This window comes from Erinaceus europaeus, chromosome 18 (genome assembly GCF_950295315.1).
Source record: "Erinaceus europaeus chromosome 18, mEriEur2.1, whole genome shotgun sequence".
NCBI classification, from domain to species: domain Eukaryota; kingdom Metazoa; phylum Chordata; class Mammalia; order Eulipotyphla; family Erinaceidae; genus Erinaceus; species Erinaceus europaeus.
Genome location: NC_080179.1, coordinates 56,552,994 through 56,565,008, shown reverse-complemented (window position 1 = coordinate 56,565,008; position 12,015 = coordinate 56,552,994). Strand labels below are relative to the sequence as shown.

The following is a 12,015-nucleotide window of genomic DNA, read 5'->3' as shown; positions in this document are numbered from 1 at the left end:
AAAAAAGAAAAGATCTCAGCTGAAATAAATATATGTAAGGAAATTTTACTCTTCACTATGAGAGGTCATTAGACTGCATAAGAAAAGTGGTGTTAACTTGAACTGAAATTTTCTTTTTATGCACCCAAATAATCAATGTTCAGAGGCAATCAGTCTACAAGACATTGTGGCTTCATGTGAACTTAGCTATTTGTAGGCCATTTTCAGAACATAGCCAAACACACACCCATACACACCACAAAACCAACTAATCAGTGGCTATGCATCATTACTGGCTAAATCATTATGATGTTTTGGTAAAATCAATGTAGTAAGTGAACCAGGTAATTTACTCATCATTTTTATGACCTTTTCCTTGATCCCTAAAGGTAGTCAGCTGGGTTTGCCTGCCTCTTTGACAAAAAACTCTTAATAACAGAATAAAACTCTTCCACTGTGTGATATGTCCATCTCAATTAAATGATGGATCCAGTAAAGCATGGTAGTAAAGACTGTTCAAGCTATTACTAAAAATAATTAAGAGTTTTCCATTTTAGCACGAGTTCTTTATGCTCTTAAGGGTTTTCTAATTCTATAAAAGGCGAAAGGATGACAAGGCAGTGCTACCTGAACAGAATCATTACTTGAAGCTTTTCCACTAAATGCAGGGGAGAGCACCATGTAAGGGGATAATCAAGAAACAAGATCGGAGCTCTGTCAGCAGGTTAGATGGAAATCAAATGATAAAAGGTTATTTGTAAGACTACCTCTTAGAAATCACAAGTAATGTCAGAAACTATTTTTAACTGTGGGGTTCTATTTGGCTCTCTCTCCTATAGAGTGCACGTAGACGAGGGGCACCACACAGGGGAAAGGATGTGAGGGCAAAATGAAAGATGGGTAATAGAAGTGGAAATGGGTGTGAAGAAAGTGAGGAATTCAGTGATGAAATAAACCCATTTCATGCTATGAATGCTGACAAGAATGGAATGGAAGGGTCAAAATCAATGCCCACATTAAAATACGGTGATAATAATATATAAGGGCAAAAAGTCTGCCATCTCCCCCAAACTAATAGGATAATAGTGATAAAAGAGAAATCCATCAAAATATAGAGAAATGCCTCCTAAGAAAATCACACAAGGCAACTGAGCTGATGAGAGATGAGGGTTTAGCTGACCTAACTGTACCACGGAAATGAAGCTTTCCCTGTATGTATGGGTTTGCTTTATAAGCTTTTCAATATGTACAAATGTAAGGGAAGTTTAAGGTACAGATATGAGAGTCTGCTAATGCATATTGCACAAATTGGATGAAAAATTAACTTAGAAAGTAATCTTTCATAACTTGGTTATAGTAATAACAATTTATTGTCTTCTTAAACTCTAAAACATAAAGGCCCTTCTGCCAGTCCCTGTTCAGGCACCAGTTGCCAGGCTGGGCTAGCTTCACGGGTGGTAAAGAGATGACCAGGGACTCATGGCTGAGTGGTACGCAGTTCAGTCTTTATTCATGTGGAACGCAGCACAATCTAAGCTATCTCTAATCACAATCCTGTCCTTATATATCCTGAGGCGGAAGTGTCAGGTCCGAAGAGGATGTACATAGGATAGGGGCTGGGGAGAAGGAAAAAGCATGCAAAACAATGAGGATTAAAACAATGCCCTGGAGGTAGGGTGGTGCTTAGTTAACAGTGGTTATGTAACTAGAATACAGTGTTAGGCAGGGGGATTAAAGTAATGAAACAGAAGGGGTCTTAGAAGCAGAATTTAGAAGCAGACCAACACCCTTCCCCATTCTCTATAAAACCAGTATTTCTCCCAATCCTTGAACCTCTGAGGCATAGCTGGTTTTCCTGCATGCTTTTCTTGATCCATAACATTTGATGCTGCATCTGCTGATCTCAGCCAAATCAATACAACCAGCACCGCTTTGACATGTTTCACTTCAGGTTAAGTCTAGAGACACCAGGTGTGGAATGTCAACCTTTGAGCTCCATTACTCTGGTGAGACCTTTCCTAGCTCATAGGACTCATTAATTCCATTTTAGGTTGTGAACTTCCAAACAAAGCCACAGAACCTAGATATAAGTCAGGGCCCATGAGACGGCACAGGTGCACATGTATCCATAAGTTAGGGGAAAATATATACCTTAAAAAAAGTGCACAATAATGTACACTTTTTCAATAAATATAGCAGGCAATTAGAAAGACCTAAAAAAGACACTATAAAGTACTTATTCAAATAGATTCTACTGGCCAGAGGGTAGATAGCATAATGGTTATGCAAACAGACTCTCATGCCTGAGACACCAACATCCCAGGTTCAGTCCTACACACCACCATAAGCCAGGAGTGAACAGTGTTCTGGTAAAAAAAAAAAGAGAGAGAGATATTCTACTTAGACCTAGATACCCTCTTCAACTACTTCCTATTTCACTTCCCTCAATCACTCCAAGGCTAACTTTGTCAGACAATGTAAGGACTACAAAAGATTGATAAGGGCAAGAGACTGGCATACGTTAATGATGGCTTTTTTGATTACTACCAGGTCAACCCATCATCAGGGCCCTAGTCAGGGAATCATAGGATCCACACATAGATATGATGGGCCTAGACCTCTAACAGATCATTCTGTCCACTGCCACTGGTCATCTCCATCAGGAACAACATAATAGCAGGGGTAGACAGCATAATGTTTATGCAAAGAGAATCTCATGCCTGAGGCTCCAAAATCCCAGGTTCAGTCCCCTACAAGCACAACTATAAGCCAGAGCTAACAGTGCTGTGGTAAAAATAAAAACAATTAAAAAAGAACAACATAATGGAGCCTCTTGTGGACCTCTACAGGGCCTTGCCTTTAAGGTGGAATAATAATGATAGGGACTGCCCTATTTTTTGAAGGGAGGTTGGTCAACATACTCTGTTGCTCAAGGAAGAAGAGTTCTTCAATGAGTGCAATGTAGAATGTTCCTAGATATGACCACAGAATGACAGAATGCAAGCTCAGACCAACAGGGATGCAGAGGTTATACAGGCTCAAATTGATGAAGTTTATAGTTAACAATATTTATATACTTTACCTAAATAGGGGAACTACTCTCTTTCCTTATCCAGATTTCTAGTCCTATTTCCAACTCTAACACCATATCCTCAGACAATACCTTTAGCTTACCTGCATGTTAGCTGTTGAACTTAGGCAAAAGTTAGTAAGGTTATGGGCCCCTTGGAATATACATAAAACAGACCTACTAGCTTTTTCCAAAATGGAGATTCCCAAATATCATCTACTATGTTCTTTTAAGTTTAGGTTCCTGATTATTAAACAATTTGTTCTGATTTATATATTAATCCTTTTAAGCCAAGTTACAAATGCTACCATGATGCCAACTTGACTTCTCTCGGCAGATAACCTCACCAGTGTCTCCTGAAACCCCACCTCTCCTGAGCCCTGCCCAATTATGGAAAGATAGAATCAGGTTTGGAGTATGGATTGACTTGCCAAAGTCCATGTTCAGTGAAAAAGCAATTACAGAAGCCAGACCTTCTACCTTCTGTGCCCCATAATGATCCTGGGTCCATGCTCCAGAGGTATAAAGAATGGGAAAGCTTTGAAGGGAGGGCATATGATATGGATCTCTGGTGGTAAAAATTGTGTGGAACTGTACCCCTCTTATCCTACAGTCTTGTAGATCATTAATAAATGATTAAAATAAATTAAAGAAAAATAATCTTTCTGATATAGCCTACAGGGAAGAGAAAGAACAAGAGGCTTTAAAATCCAATGTGCTCCAACTCAGGGATTAAAATAATATTGAGACAACTGTTAATTTCCACAACTGTGAACTCTGTGAGCACCTTACTTAGACACAAGTTAATCCAGGCAATAGTGATCAGTAATTTGACAAGTACTGAGAGAGAAACCTCATAACATACTATATTGAATGGTTAAACCAACAAGAAGAAATATTGGAGAAATCAACCAGGACTAGAGTCCAGTTAAAAGCCCCCCAAAGGTTGAAGCACAGAATAATAAGGTCAACATCCAAACGCTAGTTAAGGAAATAATCACAGGAGTGAGTAAAGAGTTTGAAAGAATTGTCATCAGAAATGCAGAAACAACAAATGAGACTCTGGAAGAAAACACTAATTATCTCAAGGTTATTAGAGAGCTGAAAGCTGAAATAGCTGAGCTAAGAACACAACTAGCTGAACAAGCTAAACCAGTATCAGAATAGGGTAACAAAATAGCTAAGCTGCAGAAAACAACAGAGGAGAGAGAGAATAGAATAAATGAAGCCTAAGACAGAATTAGCAAGATCAAGGACAAGTTAGAGACAACTAAAAAGAAGTAAGAGATCTCAAAAAAAGAATAAGAGATACTGAAAACAACAGATACCTATGGGATGACTTCAAGAGAAATAATTTATTATTGGCTTATCAGAGGAAGAAAGAGAGGGAGGGGGAAAAAAGCATTCTTCAGGACATAATAGCAAAGAACTTCTCTAGTCTAGACAAAGGCATAAAGGTTCAAGAAGCCCAGAGGGTCCCAAACAGAATTAACCCAGACTTGAAGACACCAAGACACATCATATTTAGAATGGAAAGAAATAAGGATAAAGAAAGGATCCTGAAGGCTGCAAGAGAAAAACAAAGAGTCACCTACAGAGGAAAACCCATAAGATTAGCAACAGACTTCTCCACACAGCATTACAGGCCAGAAGAGAATGGCAAGAATTCTATCGAGTGCTCAATAAGAAAGGCTTTCAACCAAGACTACTGTGTCCTGCTAGACTGTCATTCAGACTAGCTAGAGGCGTCAAAACTTCAGACAAGCAACAGTTGAAAGAATCAACTATCAACAGGCCTTCCCTGAAAGAAGTTCTGAAAGGTCTCCTATAAACAGTCAGACCACCATAAATGTGCCATCTAAACACTCTAAACAATCTACAAGATTGTCATTAAAATATCTCCTAACATAAATAATCAATAAATGTCAATGGCCTGAATTCACCTATTAAAAGGCACAGAACAGGAAGATAGATCAGAAAACACAAACCAACAATATGTTGTCTACAGGATACCCACTTAACTGAACAAGAAAAACACAGAATCAAGAAAGGATGGAAAGCAATCATAGAAGCCAATGGATGACAAAAAAGGGTAGGAACAGCTATTCTCATATCTGACATGATAGACCTTAAAATAAATAAAATTTAAAAAGATAGGGATGGACATTACCTAATGCTCAGAAGATCAATCAATCAAGAGTACTTAGCAATTATTAAGATCTATGCATCCAATGAGAAGCCATCTAAATATATCAAACATCTACTGAAAGAACTACAGTAATATTTTAACAGCAACACAGTATTGGGGACTTCAACACCGCACTCTCTCAACTTGACAGATCATCTAGGCAGAAAATCAATAAAGAAATGGGGAAGATAAGTAAAGAAATAGATAAACTAGAACTATTGGGAATTTTCAGAATCATTCACCCCAAGAAACTGGAAAATACATTCTACTCAAGTCCACATGGGTCATTCTCAAGGACAGACCATATGTTAGGCCACAAAAATACCATCAGCAAATTCAAGAGTATTGAAGTCATCCCATGTATATTCTCAGACCACAATTGAAATAAACTAACATTTAATAATCAACAAAAGATTAGTAATACTCTCAAAATGTGGAAGCTCAATACTACACTACGTAACAACTACTGGGTCAAAGAACAAATAAAGGAAGAAATAAAAATGTTTCGAGAGTTCAATGAAAATAAAGACACAAGCTATCAAAATAGTTGGAACACAGCTAAGGCAGTACTGAGAGGGAAGTTCATAGCCACACAAGGACACATTCAGAAACAAGAAAACGCTCAAATAAACAACCTGATTGTACACCTTAAAGTCCCAGATGAAGAAGAAGAAGGAGGAGGAGGAGGAGAAGGAGGAGGAGGAGGAGGAGGAGGAGGAGGAGGAGGAGAAGGAAAAGAGGGAGAAGAAGAAGAAAAGAACCCTAAAGCAACCAGAAGGACAGAAATAACTAATGTTAGGGTAGAAATAAGTAATATTGAAAATCAAAAGCCTCATCAAAGATCAAAGAAAGTAAACGGTTCTTCACAAGAATGATAAAAATCGACAAACCTTTAGCTAGACTTACAAAACAAAAAAGGGAGAAGACCAAAATAAATTGGATTGTAAATGAAAGAGGATGTATCACAACAGACATCCCAGGAATTTAACATATCAAGCGAGGCTTCTATGTACCAAACTAGAGAACCTGGAAGAAATGGATGATTTCCTAGATACTCACGAACTTCCAAAATTAATAAAGAGGAACTAGATAATATGAACAGGCCCTTCACAGCTAATGAAATTGAAACAGTTATCAAAAATAAAAAATAAAAGTCCCTTCCCAAAAATAAAAGTCCTGGACCAGATGGTTTTACAAATGAATTCTACAAAACTTTCAAAGAAGAACTAATACCTATACTTTTAAAAGTCTTCCAGAAGATTGAAGATACAAGAATACTCCCTCCCAGGTTCTAAGAAGCCAACACCACTCTGATACCAAAAGCAGAGAGGGACACAACCAAAAAAGAAAATTACAAACCAATATCTCTGATGAACATAGGTGCTAAAATATTGAACAAAATTCTAACCAATTGGATACAGCAGTAAGTTAAAAAGATCGTTCATAATGTTGTCATTGTTGGATAGGACAGAGAGAAATGGAGAGAGAAAGACGGGAAAGACAGAGAGGGGGAGAGAAAGACACCTGCAGACCTGCTTCACCACTTGTGAAGCAACTCCCCTGCAGGTGGGGAGCCGGGGGCTCAAACTGAACCAGGATCCTTCCTCAGGTCCTTGCGCTTTGCGCCACGTGCACTTAACTGCTGTGCTACCACCTGACTCCCCTATTTTTTATTCTAAGTAAGTTTATTTTCCTAGTGGACAAAGACTCAAGAGCATTTCTCATAAATCTTAAGGGACGACTTTTCTCTCCCATTACAAAATCAGCAAGCAGCATCTTCAGATGACATAGTAACTGCTAGTTTTCACCAAATTCCCATAATGAAAAGACAAAATAATGTTTAAGGTTTATCCCTGGGATAAACCTTAAAGTAAGGTTTATCCCAGGGATGCAAGGTTGGTTAAATAGAATAAATCAATCAACATGATCCACCACATCAGTAAAAGCAAGACCAAAAATCACATGGTCATATCAACAGATTCAGAGAAAGCCTTTGACAAAATCCAACATCCCTTTATGATCAAAATGCTAGAAAAATAGATGTAAAATTCCTCAAGATAATGGAGTCTATATATAGCAAACCTACAGCCAACATCATACTCAATGGTTTAAAACTGGAAACATTTCCCCTCGGATCAGGTACTAGACAGGGATGACCTCTATGACCATTACTATTCAACATAGTGTTGGAAGTTCTTGCCATAGCAATCAGGCAGGAGCAAGGATTAAAGGGATACAAACTGGAAGAGAAGTCAAAATCTCCCTATTTGCAGATGCCATAATAGTATACTTAGAAAAACCTAAAGAATCCAGCAAGAAGCTTTTGGAAATCATCAGGCAATTCAGTAAGGTGTCAAGCCATTTAACATACAAAATACAATATAGTGAGGTGTTAAGCCAAAATTGACATTCAAAAGTCAGTGGCATTCCTCTATGCAAACACTAAGTTAGAAGAAGATGAAATCCAGAAATCAATTCCTTTTACTATAGCAACAAAAACAATAAAATACCTAGGAATAAACTTAACAAAAGTAGTAAAAGGCTTGTATACTGAAAATTATGAGTCACTACTCAAGGAAATAGAAAAAGACACAAAGAAGTGGAAAGATATTCCATTTTCATGGGTTGGAAAAATTAACATCATTAAAATGAATATACTACCCAGAACCATATACAAATTTAATTCATTCCCCATCAAGATCCCAACCACATTTTTTAGGAGAGCAGAATATTTCTGTACCAGCCAGTTTTGGTGACGTGGCCCTATAATTTAGTCTGTGATCTGGTTATGTAATGTATCCAGTTTTTTAAATATTTTACTTATTTATTTTTAGAGAGAGGGACGAAGAACACAGAGAAATAAGGAAAGACACCTGTAGCACTGCTTTTCTACTCATGAAGTGTTTTTTCCCTTTGTAGTTTGGGGCCAGGAGCTTAAATCCAGGTCCTTGAAGACTGTTCTATGTACACTTAAGCAGGCGTGCTACCACTTGGCCCCTCTCACCTTATTCTTAAACATATGACTTATTTGTATGTTAAGCAGGACTGAAATAACACACTCAGAGAAACACAAATTGTGCTCTCAGTGCTGAAATATGCTTCTGGAACAATAAAGGCTGAACAGGGCAAGTAGTGTCTAATGACATGACAGCTTTTAAAAAGTTAGTCTTAGGCATGTAAGTACTTTATTCCCATGATGCTCCTATTTTATCAGACCTGGGAGAAGAGTGGTATTCAATAAATATTTGTTGAATTCAAACTAATTGTTGAAGTTCTCAGGTTGTTAAGCGTTCCTCACTTAATGCATTAGAGAAAACAGATTCTCAAACATAAAGGTAAAAGATGTTTTCCAAAGGAAAATAAGGCAAAATGAAAACATTATTTTGTCTTTTCATTATGGGAATTTGGTGAAAACTAGCAGTTACTATGTCATCTGAAGATGCTGCTTGCTGATTTTGTAATGGGAGAGAAAAGTCGTCCCTTAAGATTTATGAGAAATGCTCTTGAGTCTTTGTCCACTAGGAAAATAAACTTAGAATAAAAAATAGGGGAGTCAGGTGGTAGCACAGCAGTTAAGTGCACGTGGCGCAAAGCGCAAGGACCTGAGGAAGGATCCTGGTTCAGTTTGAGCCCCCGGCTCCCCACCTGCAGGGGAGTTGCTTCACAAGTGGTGAAGCAGGTCTGCAGGTGTCTTTCTCTCCCCCTCTCTGTCTTTCCCGTCTTTCTCTCTCCATTTCTCTCTGTCCTATCCAACAATGACAACATCAATAGCAACTACAATAATAACTACAACAATAAAATAATAAGGGCAACAAAAGGGAATAAATAAATATAAAAATATTTTTTAAAAAAGAATAAAAAATAGTCCAAACGATAAAAAGACAGCAGACATTAAAAATACACAGATGGCTAATTCTTTCTACCATCAACCTGCATGCTGTTTGCTATTTCATATTGTCATTTAGTTGCTTATTATATTTTTATATACAGGAAATGTGCTAAAGCAAGTTCTTTATCAGGTAATCAATCATATGGGAATGTTCTAATGGAGAGAAATGAGCTATGGGAAAATTAAATGAAAATCACTTCTAAGTGGCACAAAACAGGAAGAAAAAACACATTTTAATAGGGATGGAGATGTTAAAAAATGTCACTAAAAAATCTAAATCCTCAGAGGTAATATTTCATTCTCCTAATGATGTGTCCAATTTACTATCCTCACCAAAAAATTGTGTTCTGTAATTTTGCTAGTTCCAGACCCATTATAAATTCATTCACTGAATCAGTCTAATATTTACTGAATAAACCTATTTTCTAATACTGCTGTCCAATTACATACTGAATTATGAACAAAATTGGAAGAGGGTATCATTGGGATTCAGTGGATCTCACACAACAATCTACAATAAAAACAAATAAGGAGAAAAATCATAATCTCTAATTTCCTGTAATAATCCTTTCCTTCAAGACACAAGGATACATTTTCAAGCTTGATGTTCATCCTCAGCTTTGTAGTTACTTAGTAAAATCTAAATATCAGTACAGAGATTCAACTGGGATGAAAGATTTCTGTTAAGTCAAAGTTGGCTGCCTATCTAGATACGCCAAACCATTTTATATATGTTTTTCCAGCTATTCAGTAACTGGACAGATGACATCTGAATGTTCTGAGTTGACTATCTTACCTGGGTTATATGGTTCATTATTGGCTTTAGATATGGGGTATGTGTTTTCTTTTCAGTTTTGACATTAAAAATCTAAAACTGATCTGAACAATGACAGATGAGTTTTATCTGAAAAAATTACTGACAATGAAATTAACATTTAAAGAGAATGCTAAGTTTAATACCACACTTAGGATAATTATCCAAAGAACAGGAACTTCCAAGCTAGATGTGCAGAGTCTGAAAACTGCAACTGATTTTAAGGGCTCAAAAATGTCCCTTATACCAAGCCTTGTCCACAATTTCAAGGGATGATAGAATTTAAGACGTGTTAGTAACATCATTCACTAACTTACCATTGACAGTGTTCTTATTAATGAAGTTTTAATTGCATTTAAAATAATAGATGAATATGAAGTAGTTCAATAGAAAATTTCTCAAACCAGTCTATCTAAAAGGTCCTTATATCAAAAGCTTGGTAGTTTGTGTGGTGAGGGGAGGGGACGCTGGGAACTATTTACTTTGTTAGCAAAACAATGAACTAACAAGACCATTATATCTTAAAATTAACTTCTATTTTAAGTAAAATATATATTGTAGATAATAGTCTTAATTCTAAAAAATTGAAAATTATTTTTGAGTCTTAAACTTCAAATTCTTTTTTTAACTTCAAATTCTTTATCTTACATTGCTTAATGGTATACAATACGTAGTCTCTTTCCTTTACCTGCACATTAATAACAATCTTTTAAGTATAGAGTTTTCAAAGTTAAGGCCAAAATTCATACAAAGTTAACATAGTTCTGTGATTTTCATAGTTCTGTCTGTTTCTCTATGGTGGTGGAGGGTGAATACTGGTTCCAAGACTGAATATGTATGACCCAAGCCAATTTCATAATTCCTTCTCTACTCTTTATTTTATATCCCTTGAAGGATGTCACATAGTCTACCCAATACAGAGGATATTTAGTGGAGGGGAGTCACAAAGCCCTCACATATAAATTTACAGTAAAATTTTAGTTACCAGAGATTATGTTTTTTCAGTATTTATGAAAATTTAAGCACAAAAGACTTCTATAGGAATGCATGATGTTACACCTCTCCTCACATTAGATTAACATTTCTAGTTACTAGGAAAATAGTCTGTAGTTGATCAAATCAATGGAGTTTACAGTCTAGACACTTTTCCCATATTTTGGAGCTACTCTCTTCCCTGATCCAGATTTCTAGCCCTTTATCCAACCATGACATAATTTCCCCAGACAATAACTTAGATCCACCTGCATATCAGATGTCAGGCTCAGGAATAAAGAAGCAAAAAAAAGAAAAGAAGAAAAGAAACTAGTATAGTCATGGGCTCTTTGGAATATAACTAAAATAGGACTTCTAAGTATCTACAAAATGGAGATCTCCCAACTCTTCATATGAACTTTTCCAGCCTTTAGGTTCATGATTAGTCAACAATTTGTTTGTCTCTATGTTAACTCTTTTTTCAGCCACCAGGTTCCAGATGCTAACATGATGCCAACCAGACTTCCCTGGATAGACAACCCCACCAATGTGTCCTGGAGCCCTGATTCCCCAGAACCACGCCCCACTAGGGAAAGAGAGAGGCAGGCTGGGAGTATGGATCAACCTGACAACGCCCATGTTCGGGGGGAAGCAATTACAGAAGCCAGACCTTCCACCTTCTGCACCCCATTATGATCCTGGGCCCATATTCCAAGAGGGATAAAGAATAGGAAAGCTATCAGGGGAGGGGATGAGATACAGAGTTCTGGTGGTGGGAACTGTGTGGAGTTGTATCCCTCTTACCCTATGTTTTTTGTCAGTGTTTCCTTTTTATAAATAAAAATATTAAAAAAGAATAGCCTGTAGTTTTAAACTGCAAGATAAGAAACACACTGTAGGAAAGATTATTGTGCATATTCTATGAAGAATAATATTCTATTGTAAAGAATATTCACACACACACAAACACACACACACACGTGCACACTTCTGAGAATGCCTCTGTACCTAGCAGGTTTTATGAAACTCAGGGGATATGTTGCAATAGAAGGTGCATACTCAGACCACAGAACCATGGAAGCAGTTCTAACACAAGGAAGGGG

General features: G+C 37.0%; 1 protein-coding gene across 1 annotated transcript in view; it reads right to left on the bottom strand.

Moving 5' to 3' along the window:
- The window catches only part of THSD7B (thrombospondin type 1 domain containing 7B), a 1,062,005-nt gene that overhangs the window by 115,045 nt on the left and 934,945 nt on the right, over nt 1-12,015 (bottom strand). The gene's annotated exons all lie outside the window — the stretch shown is intronic.